Source organism: Arachis ipaensis, chromosome B8 (genome assembly GCF_059453495.1).
Source record: "Arachis ipaensis isolate K30076 ecotype BB chromosome B8, ASM5945349v1, whole genome shotgun sequence".
Taxonomy (NCBI): Eukaryota; Viridiplantae; Streptophyta; class Magnoliopsida; order Fabales; family Fabaceae; genus Arachis; species Arachis ipaensis.
The window spans coordinates 90,320,051-90,333,255 of NC_142443.1; the positions used below are offsets into that span (position 1 = coordinate 90,320,051).

At 41.4% G+C, this 13,205-nt stretch overlaps 1 non-coding gene across 1 annotated transcript; it reads left to right on the forward strand.

Annotated features, from left to right (window-relative positions):
* Window positions 1-12,364: 12,364 nt before the first annotated feature.
* LOC148548787 (small nucleolar RNA R71) lies at window positions 12,365-12,471 on the forward strand. The gene has a single exon (XR_015898218.1). It is a non-coding gene; the product is annotated as a small nucleolar RNA R71 (small nucleolar RNA).
* Window positions 12,472-13,205: the final 734 nt, after the last annotated feature.

Below are 13,205 nucleotides of genomic sequence, written 5' to 3' on the forward strand. Positions count from 1 at the left end.
CTCAAGTGCTTTGGGAACAAGCAACTTCCAGTGACCTTGTAGGAATCGTATAAGGAAATGGTGCACCTTCATCCAAAGAAGCGAGGCAGCAAAAACTAGGAGGATGACAAAGAGAGAGGGGGACCAGAGATCATCACCCGAAGGTTGTATTGTTACCTGATTCCATTGTACTTAGAATTGTTGAAAGTTGGAGTTCCGAATTGCACTTTTGATTTGTAGTTATTTGCAGTTGAACCTTTTTTTTAAAAAATTCTGTCTTTTAAGTTTTTCCTTCTGAATAGGTCCATGATTACTGGTCTTTATGTCACTGCATCATTACTTCCCTTTCTTGTAAGCTTGTCCCTTTTTAAATCAAATGAAGAAGAGAATGATTGTTTTCGAAAGACCAGGGTAGAGTTCATATTGTTGAAGTGCATTCATGAATCTTTGGGGTAGTCATAAGTTAGCTAAGTTGGTTCAACCACAAGGATTAAGAGGACAAATATCTATCCTGAATACTTTGCTTTGGATACACTCATGAGACTAAGTTAATAACAAGATCCTAAGAAGAGAAACCGGAAAGAACAATGGAAGTGAAAAAACAAAAGAAAAAGAGTAAGCAATAAGGCTAGGCATCAATGGTTTTAAGCTTGAGGCAAGTGTCTGTGGTGCTCCTGTGTGAGGGATATGCTTGGATGAATAAGCTCTTAGGGGTGCCTTATCACTTGGTAACTTGGGTTAACTAACTCGGGATTATCAGCTGAAAGTCCACTATCAAGAGTAACCTTCACTACAGAACACTTAGTAACCCAAAGAGGTGCTGGACACCAAGGTCTCAAGAAAAGAAAATAAATAAACTAAATGCCTGTAGTGTGTATGTATGGGGGATAGGCTTGAGGGAGTAAGTCCTTAGGGGTGTCTCAACACCTAGCACCTTGAACCAACTGGTTCGGGAGTGTTGGCTGAAAGCTTATCTTAAAGAGTTGCCCTCTTACAGAGCACTTAGCCTAAATAACACAAACAACCCTTGTAATAACAATAAAAGGATCAATGAGTAAAAATCTCATGGGATATGAACAAAGTGGGTGTTTTAGGACAGGATGAAGGTCTGAAAGCCAGTAATGGAATGAACGTAAGTTGCTATGCATGAAACCACCATAAAATCAGTAATATGACTTCCACAAGGATGACTCATTCCTCTGGATATTCATTTCATCATTCTCTTGTTCCAGTACTTGCTTAGGGACAAGCAAGCTTTAAGTTTGGTGTTGTGATGCCAGGGCATTTTGGCCAGTTTCACTGACCTTTTCTTTACTATTTTTAGGTTAGTTTCATGCATTTCTTTAGGAAATAAGCTAGTTTTGGGTAAATATTCACTTATGCCTTGACTTAAGCATACATTGTGCATTTTACATGATTTCATGAGGATTTTGCATAAGTTTAGTGACAAATATTATGTTGCATTACTCATGACTTGGACTAGAGCTTTGATGCACTTTGTTGCTTGATTTCAGGACCAAAAAGGAGCAAGAAAAGGGGAGGTAACTTGCAAAGATTAATGAGAAAACTGATTGCCAATAACACTCTCAAAAAGCTATCAATGCCCACGTTAGAGAGTCACGGTAACCAAGTTAACGTGAACTCTAACGTGGAGAAAAGAAGTTGAGCCAACGTTAGTGACACTCAACATTGTCACTAACGTTGGCACTTACTCATAAGTGGCCACGTTAGAAGCCACGTTAACCTAGTTAACGTGGCCTCTAACGTTAAGGGGGAGGGAGAGAAGCCAACGTTAGTGACACTCAACATTGTCACTAACGTTGGCCTATGGTGCTAAGTACCACGTTAACTCCCACGTTAACTTGGTTAACGTGGGAACTAACGTAGAGGATGAAGAGTTGTCGACAACGTTAGTGACACTCAACATTGTCACTAACGTTGAAGCAACCACACAACCCCCAAGAGTCACGTTAACTTCCACGTTAACTTGGTTAACGTGGAAGCTAACGATGAGAAATGAAGGATGAGCCAACGTTAGTGACACTCAACATTGTCACTAACGTTGGGATGGCTAAAAGATGGCCACGTTAGAAGCCACCTTAACCTAGTTAACGTGGACTCTAACATGAGACCTAGGGGCACATTGGAACATTAGTGAAAATGTTGAATGTCACTAACGTTCTCGAAGGATGGCAAAGGCCACGTTAGAAGCCACGTTAACCTAGTTAACGTGAGCTTTAACGTGAAGCAAGAAGGGGCACACTGGAACGTTAGTGACAATGTTGAGTGTCACTAACGTTCTCGAAGGTTGACAAGGCAACGTTAAAAGCCACGTTAACCTAGTTAACATGGGTTTTAACGTAAGGCAAAAGGGGTGCATTGGAACGTTAGTGACAATGTTAAGTGTCACTAACGCTCCCGAACTTGGACTTTCACTAAATGATTAACACTCCTTACGCCCTGTGCTTAAGTCTCTGCCCACTCCGCACTTTCTCTCTGCAAGTAAAGTCAAGCCCAAATAAAGAAAGGAACTGCTTCAAACTCAAGATCCAAAGGCCCAAGACTTGAAGAGTGAACTAGAAGATGAGAAGAGTAGTATATATAGGAGTAGCTTGAAATTGTAAAATAGTTCTGGAGGCTGAAGAACCACTCTTTGTATTTTACTCTCTTTGCAATTTCTAGTTTTATGATGTATTCTCCATCTTTGTTTCCATTTTCAAGAGCTATGAACAACTAAACCCCTTTCATTGGGTTAGGGAGCTCTATTGTAATTTGATGGATCAATACTAATTTTCATTGTTCTTCTTCTATCTTTCCTCTTGATTTTACTTGAAAGCTTTCGATCTTCATCCAATTGAGTAGTTATCTTGGAAGAGAAGCTATTCAAACTTGGATCTCTTTTGAACCTTGGAAGAGGAATGAAGAGATCAAGCTAAAAATGCTTTCTCATGCTAGACCAAATTGGGTTTGGATGGGTATGTGACTGTAACCCTCTCAATACTTGGTTTGGGAAATGCATGTGGTATAATCAGTGACCATACTTCATCTCTTCTCATGAGCAATTGACCAAGGAATTGGCTATTGATCAAGATTTGAGAGATTGAATTGCAAGGAATTGTAATTCAATCACTTAAGATTGCCAAGGAGATCAATGAGTGCATTGATTGAGGAAGAGATGAAAATGAACTTGATCCGGAGAATTGCAACATCTCCTAAGCCCAATGAACTCCCCATCTCTAATCTTACCCATTCTCTTTAATTTCTGCGATTTACTTTTATGAGCAAATCCCCCATTCCCATTTATAATTCTGCAATTTATTTTCAGTCATTTACTTCCATTCCTTTAATTCTAGCATTTACTTTTATGTTATTTACATTCCCGCCACTTTATTTTCTGCAACTCTCAACCCAATTTCTGGATTCGCTCAACTAGAACATTCTTCTAATTAAAGTTGCTTGATCAATCAATCCTTGGGGGATTCGACCTCACTCTATTGTGAGTTTTTACTTGACAACAACTTCGGTACACTTGCCGAAGGAAGATTTGTTGAGAGACAAGTTTTCCCCGCATCAGTAAAATCAATTCATTAAGGAATGAACCACTCGAAAGGCTTTCAACAATAAAATCAAGGAGGCATCAATGTCACAAGTCGAGAGAAATGTGGAAAACCTTGTTGTCTATGTGACTTAGTGCAAATTGTGCATGAATAATGCGAAGTAAACCAGCCTCACAGATCAAAAATCTTCACTTGTGTGTTGATGTAAAAGAGGCATGAGACTTTAAAAGAATTACAAGCAATGGTCAATCGAAAAGCTTGCTCACTATGCAATGCAAAAAAGCAAATCAGCATGTATAACAAACAAGAATATGTAAAGCATGACCAAAGAACTTGTTCTTTAGGAGTTTCATAAACCATTTAGGCAACAGCACTCTAATTGAGCAGAATTCATCAACTAGGGGCTATTTCATTCATCAAACAAGATTAACACCAAAAACTGTGGTTAATGAAAATCCGGCAGTATATCAGCAGTAAAATGGCTAATTCCCAAATTTAAACAGTCGCACCAGATTCCATATGGATTCATTAAGGAATCAGAAATACAGAAATCGGGTCTGAATCCATATGAATGGGTGAACAAGCCAATAATGCAGCACAACAGTAGCAAGCAGAGCAACAGAAAATATTTCAACTAAATCAGCTAAGAAGCAATCATGAACAAGTGAGCAGCCAATATCCATGAGTAAAGCAACATTTAATAACAGCAGCCAAGTAAAGGTAATGCTTGAATGGAAACAACAATGAAACAGAGTGGTTCCCTACAGCAAAGGAAATTCAAACAATGCCTAAATCCACTACTCAGCCCAGATTCGCTAACCACCTAATTCAAACTAAACTAACTAACTACGTTGATTCTAACTACACTAACATAATTAACAATAACCAGAAAAATGCAACAAAACAGGGGAGGTGTGGAACCTGGTTGCAGAGAAAGAGAAGAGGCAGAACGGGGAAGAAAAAAGTGAAGTGGAGTAATGAGATGGAGAACCGGTCACAACGGCGGCCGCGGCGGTGCTGGTTGCGCAGAGGCAGCGAGAAGCAGAGAGCAGAGGGGCAGTGAAAGAGAAAAGAAAGAAAAATGAGAGAAGAGGGAAAAGACGGCACGGTGGTGGTAGTCGGCGGCAGCGATGGAATTCGGGTGCTCGCCGGAGGTGATGGTCACTACGAGAAGTTTGCTGGCGGGGGGGGGGGGGGAAAGGTGTCGAATGGTGGGAGAAAGAAAATGGAACGTTGCTGGTGGAAAGGTTGTGATGCACGAATGCGCTAGGGCTTCACGTCTCTGGGGTAAGTGAAAATTCGAATCCACGCGTGCGTGCACTGTGCGCGTTCGCGTGAGTGGAAGAAATGGAAGAACGGCGCGGGAGCACCATACGCGCTTACACGTAGATGAAGGAGTCGGAATGAACGCGGACGCGCAAGGTGCGCGTCGGCGCGGATGTGCTGGGCTAAAGGCACAAAAGAGGCCCAGAGTTGGCACAACTCTCGGGTCCTTTAGCCTGGATGATGTTAAGACGCATCGACGCGCACGCGCATTGTGCGCGTTCGCGTGGGTGGCTTGAGCTTATTGGATGGGCACGGAGGCGTATAGTACGCCAACGCGTGGACGGCGAAGTAGAGAGTGGCGTGGACGCGTACAGCGTGCGCCCGCGTGGGTTGAGGCACAGAGTTGGCCCAAAAGTGGCACAACTCTCTGGTTTTTGGCCCAGGAAACTAAAATGTGCAGCCGACGCGCGCGCGCACTTTGCGCTTGCGCGTGGCTTGCTCTTCTCTCTCTCTTTTTTTTTATTATTATTATTATTATTATGAGCATCAAAAGACCTCATAACGTTCCATCCTTTTCTAAAACTCTAGCTAAGGTGTAAAATTAAGCACATTTTGAGATATAGGGGCCTTTTCAAACAACTTGAGAAAACTTGCAATTCAAGCAAAAACTCAATTCAAAAATAAATTCATCCCTTATTAAAGCATAGAATGCATAAACACCTTAGTAAACAAAGGAAAATATACCAAGAGGTAAAGAAACTATATACAATGAAACCCAATGCATTCATTCATTATATCTACAAGGGAATGGAAAGAGTTTACCATGGTGGGGTGTCTCCCACCAAGCACTTTTAGTTTAAGTCCTTAAGTTGGACCTTGGGATGCTCCTTGTCAAGGTGGCTTATGCTTGTATCCATCCTTGAACCTCCAAAAGTGCTTGTCCTTCAATCGGTTGTCAAGAGTTCCAACCTTCTTCATTAAGCTTTGGTGAGGTTCTCTCCAAGACGTGAGCTCCCGAGAAAGATTATCATAGGATACACCAGGATCCCATATCTTGTCCACGCACCCATCTTCTAGTTGATTATCTTGACTTTGTCCGGGCGGCGAGAAAATAGAATTCTCATGGAAGCACCACACTACTCTCCTAGACCCATTTAATTCAGCATTACACCACTCCATGCTCTCTAATTCCGAGCTTCCCACCATAATGAGCCTAGATTTAGAACGCCAACCACTAAACATCCTCCTTTTTCGCTTGATTCCACAAAGCGCCCTAAGTTGGCCATCCGTTTCAAGCAAACCATACTCAAGTGGGATAACACAGCTACGAGTTAGAAGTTTTACCCACTCAAATGGAGGATCGGATGACGAACTAGGTAGAGGAATTCCCAAAGATCGTGATAAAGCATGCTCTACTCCCGTCCATCCTCTTCTAGAGGCTTCCACCACTTGGTGAGGTTCTTCAAGTTCCCCCTCATGCCAAGCTTCCTTAGATTCACCTTCTTCTTCACCAATTTCTTCTATTTCTTCCCATCGCTCTCATCGTAGATAGGAGGTCTAGTGAAGTCTACCTCATCATCAAGTCTAAGCCAATTGAGGAAGGATTCTTCAAACTCAAAAGGATCATATGTTGATTCAGAATCATCATAGGTAGGAAGGTTTGTTGCTTGGTGTACTTCCTCTAGTTCTATACTTGCATTAGGCTTTGGGGGTTGTAAGCCCTCTTCAACCTTGCTTTCCAATGTACTGGGGGAGGGTTCAACAGGATCGTTAAGGGAGTTGATCGAAGTGGGCAAAAAATTATTAGAGATGGAATCCACTTCTTTATCAACTTCCTTCAACTCGTTGTTTACTCCTACGACATTGCTCTTTCCTCTGATATCCCCTCCACATTCCTTGGAGGAATTTTCCTTGACTTGGGATTCCTTTATGTACTCAATATATCCTAAACATCCATCCACCACTTCCTTTTGTTTGCTAGTCTCTATCTTCTCCTCTTGTTGCGGTTCTTGCCTCAATTCTTCTTCCTCACCATGGAGTTCCATGTTCAAATCCTCACTAAGCTCCTTGGTCATTTCTCCACATCCAACGATGGAAGTATTTATGGTGCACGAGCTTAGGTGAGATGTTAGGTGACTCACGGCTTCTACTATGCCGGCCACCCTTACTCTTAACTCCTTGAACTTGGTTTCGTCTTATTCTTGGCGTCTTAGAATACGAGATTCAAGGTCTCTCAGTTCTAACATGAAGGCTTCGTCAGGAGATGGTGTTAGAAGAGAAAATTCATCAGTTAGGGAAGAATTGTTATAACCGGAAGGTGGTTTATGTTGGTGAAGATCTTGGGGTGGTGTATGTGGAATTTGTGGTTCTTGAGAGTATTGGTATTGGGATGGTGGTTGTTCTACATGTAGTTCTAATGGTGGTTGATATGGTGTGTGTAAGTTATGGTCATATGGAGGCGAATGATGGTATGAGGCTTGTGAGTATGACGTGTGGCTATGTTGAGGATATGTCTCATAGGCATATGGTGGTGGTTCTTGGAAGTCACAAGGGAATTCACCATAGCTTGTAAATTGATATGCATCATAGAACGGCTCTTCTTCATAGTGCATTGGTGGAGGTTGTTGCGATGGAGGTTGATCAAGTGTTTGAGGCTTCTCCCACCTTTGATCTCCAATTCCTTGATGTGTATCCTCGTTGAAGCTTTCATCTCCTACAACATAGTTTGAGCTACACTCATAGCCAAAGTGAGAATTCATAGTGATGTGGAAAATAAAAAAAACAAAGAGCGATAAGAAATGAGGAATGCTAAATCCTAAAATTAGCAAAAATCGACAAATAAACCAAAGATAAAGCTATTCACAATATTTACAATAGTCAATAGCATAGCACCATTGGCTCCCCGGCAACGGCGCCATTAATTTGGTAGGAGGAGAGAGGTGATAATATCGTTGTCGGTAAGGAATTCCACAAGGTATTTACGTTACAAGTATAGCTCCAAACCAACAAACAACTCTCCCTATCAAATTAGAGTATCGAGTTCTGTCACTAGTAACAAACCCCAAATGAATTTATAACCGGAGTATTTGGACTCCGGGTCGTCTCCCAAAAGGGGGTTTTGTTTATAAGATGGTAAGAAAATAAGTAAATTAAGTGAGTAAGCAAGGAAGGTAAATGAAGGGACTCTTGGCTAAGAATTGGGTACTTAAGATCACAATCCTAGTTAATTCCAATTATTGACGATTATGAGAGGCCAACCCATTAAGTCTACTTCTCGAAGCCTTAAGTACGTAATATTTACTCCTAGACTGGAAGTATGTCAAATAGGCCTAATCACATCCACCCATAAGTCCTAAACTCCCCACTAGTTGGTTTAGTAGTGGATAGCGTCAATGGGCTTCAAATTGATCACACCGGGTTCTCAAATCACCAATTCCATGGTATCAAAAACTCAAGATCACTTAAGTCCCTTGTCCTAGACCAAGAGTTGAAAAAACTACTCAAGAACTAAAGAAAATATTTCATCAAACACCTAGAATGCAATAAAGCTTGTCATCATAACTTGCAAGGACACTAAAATCTACCGCTATTAATTGAAAGAAAAGTAAACTCATAACTCAAATCAACATCAATTTAAGAGATATCAACATTAAAATTGTACTAAATGTAAACAAATCCAACATGAGATCATGAATGTAAAAGAGAGCATAAAAGTAAAATCAACACTACAAATCATGAGAATCAAGGTGTAGAAGTAAGAGATCATAAAAGAAATGAGATGAGAACATGTAATTAAACCTAAATCTAGAAGAGATTAACCTAACCTAATTCTAGAGAGAAGAGGGAGCTTCTCTCTCTAGAAACTAACCTACATGATGCTATACCTACGACTAAGTGCTCCTCCTTTGCTTGGACTTCAATTCTGCATGAAATACACTCAGAAACCAGTTGAATTTGGGCTTGGGCAGCTCAAAAATTGCCCCTAGCATTTTGCCATTAAGTGGGCCAAGTACGAGTATTGGCGCGTGCGCGCCATATGCGCGTGCGCGTCGATTGGCAAATCCCCATCCGCGTGGAAGCGGCATGTATGCGTGCGCGTCCTTGTGAGAGACCACTTTTGCGCGTGCGCGTCCATTGGTTCCTTCCAAATCTTTGTTTCCTCATGCATTCTCCTCCTTGCATGCTTTTCTCCTCATTTCTTCCATCCGATAATTGCCTAATGAACCTGAAATTACTTAACAAACACATCAAGGCATCGAATGGAATTAAGGTGGGTTAGAATCACCAATTTAAGGCCTAAAAAGCATGTTTTTACAATTAAGCATAATTTAAGGGAGAATTACAAAACCATGCTGCTTTATTGGATAAATGTGGAAAAAGGTGGATAAATCCCCCAAAATAAGCACAAGATAAACCATGAAATTGGGGTTTATCACTTGGGGACAAGCAACAATTTAAGTTTGGTGTTGTGATGAGCGGATAATTTATACGCTTTTTGGCATTGTTTTTAGTATATTTTTAGTAGAATCTAGTTACTTTTAGGGATGTTTTCATTAATTTTTATGTTAACTTCACATTTCTGGACTTTACTATGAGTTTGTGTGTTTTTCTGTGATTTCAGGTATTTTCTAGCTGAAATTGAGGGACTTGAGCAAAAATCAGATTCAGAGGTTGAAGAAGGACTGCTGATGCTGTTGGATTCTGACCTCCCTGCATTAAAAATGAATGTTCTGGAGCTACAGAACTCAAAATAGTGCACTTCCAATTGCGTTGGAAAGTAGACATCCAGGGCTTTCCAGCAATATATAATAGTCCATATTTTGCCCAAGTTTAGATGACGCAAACTGGCGTTCAACGCCAGCTCTCTGCCCAATTCTGGCGTCCAGCGCCAGAAACAAGTTGCAAAGTGGAGTTCAACGCCCAAACTGGCACAAAAGCTGGCGTTCAACTCCAAGAATGAACTCTCCACGTGTAGACTTCAAGCTCAGCCCAAGCACACACCAAGTGGGCCCCAGAAGTGGATTTATGCATCAATTACTTACTTTTGTAAATCCTAGTAGCTAGTTTATTATAAATAGGACTTTTTACTATTGTATTAGACATCTTTGATGATCTTTTGATCATCTTTGGATTATATTTTGATCTATTGGTCACGTTTGAGGGCTGGCCATTTGGCCATTCCTGGACCTTTCACTTAGGTATTTTCAACGGCAGAGTTTCTACACTCCATAGATTAAGGTGTGGAGCTCTGCTGTTCCTCAAAGATTAATGCAAAGTACTACTGTTTTTCTATTCAACTCAACTTATTCCGCTTCTAAGATATTCATTCGCACTTCAACCTGAATATGATGAACGTGACAATCATCATCATTCCCTATGAACGCGTGCCTGACAACCACTTCCGTTCTACCTTAGATTGAATGAGTATCTCTTGGATCTCTTAATCAGAATCTTCGTGGTGTAAGCTAGATTGATGGCAGCATTCATGAGAATCTTGAAAGTCTAAACCTTGTCTGTGGTATTCCGAGTAGGATTCAGGGATTGAATGACTGTGACGAGCTTCAAACTCGCGATTGCTGGGCGTAGTGACAGACGCAAAAGGAGGGTGAATCCTATTCCAGCATGATCGGGAACCTCAGATGATTAGCCGTACTGTGATAGAGCATTTGGAGCATTTTCACAAGAGGAGGGGATGTAACCATTGACAACGGTGATGCCCTTGCATAAAGCCAGCCATGGAAAGGAGTAAGACTGATTGGATGAAGACAGCAGGAAAGCAGAGGTTCAGAGGAACGAAAGCATCTCTGTGCGCTTATCTGAAATTCTCACCAATGAATTACATAAGTATTCCTATCCTTCTTTTATTAATTATTTTCGAAAACCCTATAACTATTTTATATCCGCCTGACTGATATTTACAAGGTGACCATAGCTTGCTTCAAGCCGAAAATCTCCGTGGGATCGACCCTTACTCACGTAAGGATTATTACTTGGATGACCCAGTGCACTTGCTGGTTAGTTGTATCGAAGTTGTGACAAATTATGAATTGAGATTAGAGCACCAAGTTTTTGGAGCCATTACCAGAGATCACAATTTCGTGCACCAGAAAGTATTTTCCAACCTTTAACAACACATTTTCCACCACCCCTATTGCTTGTTTTTTTGTTTTGTCAGCCAGCCTGATGACTACATTTGTGGGCAATATCTCATTGATCTGCAGCCTCTTCACTAGTGATAAGGGCATTAAATTGATGCTTGCTCCCAAATCGTAGAGTGCTTTATCAAACATTGTTTCCCCTATGGCACAGGGGACATGAAAACTCCCTGGATCTTTTCTTTTCGTAGGCAACTGTGGTTGAATGAGTGCACTGCACTCCTTGTTCATCACTATAGTTTGGCCTCCCTTGAGTGAGCTTTTCCTGGGAAGCAGCTCCTTCATATACTTGATGTATACAGGCATTTCTTTAATAGTCTTGATGAATGGTATGTTGACATGCAGAGATGCAAACAAATCTAGAAACCTTGAGTATATTCTCTTCTCCACAGTACCATTGAGCAGTTGGGGAAAAGGTGCATAGAGCCTCAGCAGCTCCTGTTGTGAGATTTCTGGTTTTTTATGATCTTTTTCCTTCTTCTCTATTGAGGTATCTTCAGGTTGTTCTGACAGCTTGCTTGGCTTGTCCTCAGTCTCCTTATCACTTATAGTGACCATCTTGCAATCTTCCCATCTTACCTTCTTTGTTTCACCTCTCGGATTCTTCTCTGCGTCACTTGGGAATCCATCTGTGGGTTTGGGAATTTTCTCAGAGAGATACCCCACTTGAGATTCCAACCTCTTGATTGTGTCTCCTTGGTTCTTGAAACTGGCTCGCACTTCTTCCTTGAACACCTTGTTGTCTTGAATCTCCTTGCCTATGCCTTCAAGTAGATTCTCAATCCTTGAGATTCTTTCATCTAATGATGATAGGTCAGGCTGAGGAGGGTTATTCTGGCCTTGATATGAATGTGGAGATGTGTTGTTATGGGGTGTTGATATGGTCTAGATGTGAAGTGTTGGTGGGCTGCATTGTTTGGATTTGGGCGTCTTTGATCAAGGCTTTGGTCTTGTTGATTTCCCCACCCAAAGTTTGGGTGATTGCTCCATCCAGGGTTGTAGGTCTTGTTGTGTGGATCATGGTTTTGCCTAGGTGAATTCCCAATGTAGTTGGCTTGCTCCTGACTACCCTCTGCTTCTTCATTCACTCCTTTTTGGGATGTTGATGAAGTAGAGATTGCTGCTACTTGGTTCCTCTCCATCTTCTTGGTGAGGTCAGCCAGCTGCTGGGTAATAAGCTTTTTTTAGGCCAGCAGAGCATCTACATTGTTTAGCTCCATTACTCCTCTTGTGTTCCCTCTTTCGGAAGCATAGAAGTAGTCATTCTCTGCTACAGTTTCAATGACATCTATGGCCTCATCAATGGTCTTCTTCTTGTTCAAAGATCCTCCAGATGAATGGTCTACTGCCTTCTTTGATTCATATGACAGGCCTTCATAGAAAATGTGCAGCTGCACCCATTCATTGAACATATCTGGTGGGCACCTCCTTGTTAAGTCTTTAAACCTCTCCCATTCTTCATATAGAGTCTCACCATCTTGTTGCCTGAAAGTTTGGACCTCAGCTCTCAGTCTATTAATTCGTTGAGGGGGGTAAAATCTTGCTAAAAATTTGTTCACCACATCTTCCCAAGTTGTCAAGCTCTCCTTCGGGAAAGACTCCAGCCACTTGGCTGCCTTATCCTTGAGTGAGAATGGAAATAAGAGCAGTCTATAGGCGTCAGGATGAACACCATTAGACTTCACTGTGTCACATATTCTCAGGAAGGTGGTTAGATGTTGATTGGGGTCTTCTTGGACACTTCCTCCGAACGAACAGTTGTTCTGAACATGGGTGATGAGCTGTGGTTTTAGTTCAAAATTGTTGGCATGGATGGTTGGCTTTTGAATGCTACTTCCACAGTTTCCTGGGTTTGAATTGATGTAAGAGCCTAAAACTCTTCTATCCTCCCCAGCATGATTTGCTCGACCTCTTCCGCCATGGTTGTGAGTCTCTTCTTCATGATGATTTTCCATGTTTTCTTCCATGTTTGGTTCAAAGTATTCCTCAAAGTGTTCCTTCTCTTCTTCAGCACCAACTACATGTTTTTCTCTTGCCTCCCTCCTTAGTCTAAGGAAGGTTCTCTCAGGTTCAGAATCAAAGGAAGTTGAAGCCCCGCTTCTTCTCCCTGTCATACAACCAACAAGTACAAGCAAAGAGAATAGGTGCAGAAAGTATATCTGTCAGAATTACTATTAGTGTGAGTGATGCAATATATCAAACAGTTAGTGGGTTAGTGGAATGAATGGTAAATAACAAAGAAAAAGTA